The sequence below is a fragment of the Excalfactoria chinensis genome, chromosome 13, assembly GCF_039878825.1.
Source record: "Excalfactoria chinensis isolate bCotChi1 chromosome 13, bCotChi1.hap2, whole genome shotgun sequence".
Taxonomy (NCBI): domain Eukaryota; kingdom Metazoa; phylum Chordata; class Aves; order Galliformes; family Phasianidae; genus Excalfactoria; species Excalfactoria chinensis.
The window spans coordinates 3,249,500-3,255,512 of NC_092837.1; positions in this window are offsets into that span (position 1 = coordinate 3,249,500).

Here is a 6,013-nt window from a genome sequence, read left to right on the forward strand (position 1 = left end):
TTCTGCTGTCACTAATCAGGCCCTGTTCAGAAAGAAAGCAGCAAGACTTCTGCCCGCAAAGGAATTCCATATGACTTGTCCTCTAATATACAAAAATCTCAATTAAGTTATACTGAATATGCTGAACTTTATGAACTCAGGGTTGTTGCTCAGGTACACAATAGTGCTGAGCGGGCTCTAAATGCTAATTTGTTCCAAGGAAGCTCTTAACTTTCATTGCCCTTTATTTTTTATTACTATTTTTTTCTGATTTACAGTGCAAATGATAGAAAACACTTCTGAAGCTGTGCATCCTATCTGATGTTTAAATGCAAAGAACCCAGGAAGGATTGTCCTGGATTACTGCTGCTTACAAGGAAATGTACTTCTACGGAGGTCCAAAAGCCCTTCTGTGCTCAGAAGATGGGATGGTTTGGCTTTGTTCTCCTTTAGCATCAATGTGGCTTCGTTACCACCCAACAGGAAGTGATGGTTACACTGTTGTCAGACTGGTGGAAACAACAGGATTGTCTTTGACTAACCATGGGGTTTCCCACCTCAGGAACTGGAACATCCTGAAATCATTCTGCCCTTTGACACGTCTTCTTTTTTTTTTCCATTTAGATTAAATAATATATCCAGGGCTTCTGAATGGCTTTGTGGTCTTCTCAGTGTGAAGCCTGCAAAAACAAATGGGAAGGAAAAAGGCAGGTAGAGGAATGGCTCAGCCAGAAAGCAGAGCTCCACCAACTTCTCTTCAACTTACACAAAGGTATTTGTTCACCAAAGGAAAGGTGGGACCCTGGAAAGCCATTCTAATCACCATTTTGATAGTCTATACATTCTGGAGTGACCAGGAACAGTGCAAACATTTTGTGATTAGGGGGAAAACCCTGAGTGCTCCTACGAGTCACTTATAGCCTCACTTCACTATCATCCCTTGGGGCTCCCTGCCTCTCCCAGCCCATGTACAGGATGCAGAGTAGCTCTCCCATGTTCTCAATACATTTTTCTATAGTGATCCTTTGTTAATATCACTTCTTGTACACGTATCTGTATGGAAAAGAGAAAAATCCATTTGGCTGGATTTGTTTTTGGTCTGATTCCCTAAACGCTACAAGGTGTTACAAAATCCTGACCAGCTTTCATTTCAGGTTAATCGAAGTAACTGACACTAATGATAGAACACACTTCATTCTCTTTCAAATGGAACAGTGGAAAACGGGCACTATTTTATGTCCACCCTCAGTTTGCCTCAGGTTTATTCTTGCCAGTGGTATGAGTTGGTTGACCTTCATGTTTTTCAGTTATTCTTCTGTTTCTTCTTCTTGTTTTTAATGGTGTGCAGATCAAACATCAAGGAAGTTTGAAAGGTCTTTTTATTTATTTTTTTCTTTTTTTGAGCAACATAAAACTTAATAAAACCGTAATATTGCACTTTACAGCTTTGGGGAGGAAAAAGTGTTAATTAAGATTACCAAGGCAAGAAAACTGCTTTCTGGCTCTGCTTACAAACTGGCTTATTCTTGTAAATAATCAGTCCCACTTAATTACCAGACCATGTTGTGTTTACTAGCAACAGTCAAGCATTCCCAGACCTCATAGCTTTAAGTCTGTGAAACGCTTGCACATTGTGATCTCACCTCATGCTACAGAATCTCCATTCAAGTTGATACATGACGTGGAAAGTCTCTGAGATGTACTCCAAGGTGTAAAACTACTGTAATTCCACTGGAATGAAAGAGACGTGCCAATTTGTATCAAGAGAAGCTATGGGCCACAATGTCTCAAAGACATTTGCTTTTGTCTGACAAACAAGCAAGTAAACTTCTTCATTTTAATGGAAAATAATGGTTAAGTTTGTCCTTGGTAATGTACTGAAGCAGATCAAAGATGGCACTGCCTCGCAAGGCTCTTTTTCACTAACAATTAATACGATAGTATCAGGGAAATGAATAGCTACTCTGTGCCCCGGTGTTTCCCCTTACAGACTGTAGAACTACTCGGTTTATCATTTTCTGTCTTTAGGCAAAAAAGGTAACTCTTATTTGCATGTTTGTCAGTTTGTACTTGAGAGTACAAAATTTACTTAAAAACAAGCTCAGCAAGGTAAATGGAATGCCAATGGTCTTATTATCCCAAGAGAGCAAAGCACTTAAGCCCGTGATTAAAATGAAGTTAATTGAATTTAAACATGCACTTACAGTAAAGCATAGAACTAAATACTTCTCAGAATAGGAAAGAGATTATTCTCACACTTAAATATAAGCACTAATAATAGTTTTGCTAACACTGAGGTTTATAGCCTTCTTTCTGCTGTTCCAACTATCCCACCAATAAAACCTGGCACCAAGATCAGAGCTTTTCTAAGAAATCTGTATCGGAGGATGAAGATCAAGGTGTTGCTTATACAATACATTGGCAGAGCACATTTGCAAAAAGAACACATTACATTCTGGGTGTGATGAGTTATGTATAATAAAGGCAGGAAAGAGCTTATTTCACATTGAATTGTGTGGCTTTCTCAGAAACACAGCCCTGCTTATAGAGACTGAAAACACCTAGCTGTTCTATGAAATCCCCCAGCGTCAGGGAATGTCTAAATCCGGTGTTCAGGGTGTAGTCAGAACTTCACACTGCAAATGCAACCGAGTGTTTTTGCACTTGAGAACATCAGTACCAGGTCTTCGTTTGGGATTCAAAACTGGGGGTTGAATTAGCAATTCCAGCTTCTGCAGTTGCCTCTGGTGCATCTGACTGATTCGAGACAGATGGCATTTTCTTGATGAATTTAATTTTCTTTGTATTTATAATAGGAATAAAACCACCTTCCTTCCAGAAAGAATTAAATATTCATTAATTACGTTGCTGTCCTTTTGAGCTGGACCCAATAAACTGTTACAATTCTGTCCCACGGGCAAACAGGAATTTGTTAAAATGCCTTATCAAATACATTTGTTTTTATTAGAGGTTTAGAGAAGGATGAGAATGGGCAAATGGGAAAGTTGAGTTGCAATCCCCAGTCTCATCCCCGTCAAAACAGAAAGCTTGAAAATGGCTTTTCCCTTAAGCAGTGCTCATTTGTGCTATGGCTTTAAGGGATATATATATATATTTTCCCATCATACTGAAACTTTCTGGATGCAAAGGGATCCTCTTCCTTGCCACCATTTTTCCCTTCACAGCTAATGTTAGCAGAGAGGCATGGTTAGCCAGATCCCTCAGCTTTGAATGGCAGTTTCTCATTATTGCATAGCTTTCCTATCGCTGGAAGAGAGAAGGACCAGAGGCACGTTTCAAAACACAGTGTTCTTTGTTGTACATAATGATATAAAATTGTGGATTAAAAGATACTACGTGGTTAGTTCAGTTAATGTCTCTATCTGCATAGTTGAGCTCCACCATGCTGAAGCTTCACTAAATGGAAGCTTCTGTTTAAATTACCCTTAATGTGGAGTTCTTAATAATAGTTTCTTAATGTAGATTAGAGTAATTAATGCATTTTTGCATTACACAGTATAAACTCATTACTGGCTTTTTGGAAGTTTTTCTCCTGAATATAAAGAGAAAGCCGGAATGCTAAACACAAAATATTTCACACTTGTTGGTTGGAAGAGTGTTATTCCTACCCATAGAAGCACTTCTACGCATAACTTATAAGCATGTAATGCTATATTTACAGTGGTGAAGAGAGAACTGGGGTATCACACAAGCAGAAAAAATACAGAGCAGAAAGTGTGATATTTTAGACAAGGAGATATGACTCCAGTAAGACCTGAGCTACAGCAGCTCACTTGTGAGCTAATTGCAGCTGTTGGAAGTACATGTGAGGAACGTGAGCACAGCCCAGCTGGGTCAGACCAAAGCTCAGCCCAGCACAGCATCCTGTCCAGCAGCCAGCAGCAGAGAATGCCCAGAGGAAGGCTGCGAGTACCAGGCAATATGTAATTCCACAGAACCTAGGGGCTTCCTGAGGCTGGTGTCCTTACATCTAGTGATCTTTAGTGGTTTTTTCTTTTGGGAATTTGAACCCCTTAATATGCTTTATGTGAAGAATGACTTTTTGCTTCTTAAAAGCCCACAGCTAAGCTTGCTTTCAACTCGTCCAGAACTGGAAGGCAGAAAAAGCATTCCTTTACCTTCCCTGCTCTGCTCAAGCTTTTTAAACACATCTGGAACATCCTTTCTCAGCTGTTTCTTTTCCAGATGGAAAGACTATTTAGACATTCCCTGTATAGGACCCACCTGTTGCCTCAGATGGCTCTTTTGGCCCATGTCATTACACCTGCCAGTTTCAGTGTTTCTTTTTGAGATGGAGTACCAGCACTCTGTCTGCAATCTGCAATGCAGGTGCACCAGGAACTTACAATGTTGCAATGATCATCTTTGCTTTGTTTGCTTTTCCTTTTCTAGTAATTCCTGCCATTCATTGCACTTACAGTGATCAAAAGTGCTCTCAACACCTGCATCAAACTATTACAAAACCTTGTTCCTGACTAATAATAGGTTACAGCACATTGTCTCGGATGCAACTTCAGACCAATACGTGTAACCTGACATTTATACTTACACCAAATGTCATCTGCCTTTTGTTCTTAGGCAGAAGACTGAAATCCTCCTGGAGTTCTTCAGTCTACATCTTTGTGTTCCTTGACAACTTCATTGTCCACAGATAACTTATTTCCTTCCAGCCTTACTCCCTTCCCAAGCAATAGGCTGAGAAGCACCAATGTGTGCCTGCTTGCCTGCAAAATTCCATGTATAACCAGATATTTTCTTCCCTTCCTTTGAGTAGTTAGACCTCTTTGGGAGACCATTGCCTCATTTTCCCTCATCAACAAAGATATACCAGCCTCACATGCTGACTGAAACCTCCAAAAGTCTAGCTTTCTCATGCCAAGCCCTGCTTATCCTTCCCCACGCCTTCTTCACGGGGGTCTGAGCCATCCTGCCTGCTCTTGTCTCACATGCTGCCAAATAACCCAAGCTTTGGCATGAGAACCCAACCCATGGTGGGGTTAAGAACCCATTGGACAGGACTGAGCTGATAATTTAGACACAACTCTAGTCATACTCATGAAGACCAATGGCTAATGAATAGACATAATGGCTAATAATTGGGCTTAATCATAAGTCTTAACAGTTTAACAATAAATGCTTTGATTCTGCGAGCACCTAATCACACAAATTTTATTTTCTGCTCTAAGGGTGTGCAGCTGTCAGACTTCCTATTAGCTGGACTTTGAAACCTCTATGAGCTCTGCAGTCAACATGACTGATCAGCTTTTATTGTGTTCAGCTCTGTAAATCCACAGTGGGAGCCATCTATTGCACTCCCATTTTTCAATACAGCTCCTATTTTTCCCACTTTTATATATGTATACATGTGAAGTGGTACAATGCAAGTTTAGAAGGCCTGCTATGAAGATCATTCATATTTTACAACTGCATTTTTTACACTGAAGGTGACCGTACCCTAACCAACCTGGTTCATTTTGAGATGTTTATGTGCATGCCTGCATACAGGCTGGACTCAATGATTCTCACTTCCAACTTGGTCCCTTCCAACTTGGAATATTCTATGTTTCTATAATTCTACTGCACACATTTAATGTGTCCAGATAGTGCATCTGTTATTCTTTCATGCAGTGACCTAATGCAATAGTCAGTGCGCTGTGATGGATGGTGCTGTCATTCTGAACACCAACAGAGCTACACTGGATGAGTTGCTCAGTGCACCAGGCACGATTTACACCGGGGCAAAGTGGTTTTGGTACGGATTGCACAAAAGACACAGCGCAGAACATGGCTGCACACCAACAGTATTATTCCAGGCTGAAGGCCGGGAGCAAAAAATAGACTAAGAGCGTGGAATGTTGCTAAAGGGGGAATTTGAACTGCCTGCCCCGCTCGCACGCAGCCCGAGGCCGTTCCGCGGGGGTTCCGCGCCCTCCCGCGCCCGTTCTTCGCCATTCCGGCCCCTGTTCCGCGCCACCCCGCACCGTTCCGCGGCGCTGCCGAGCCCCGGGCCCAG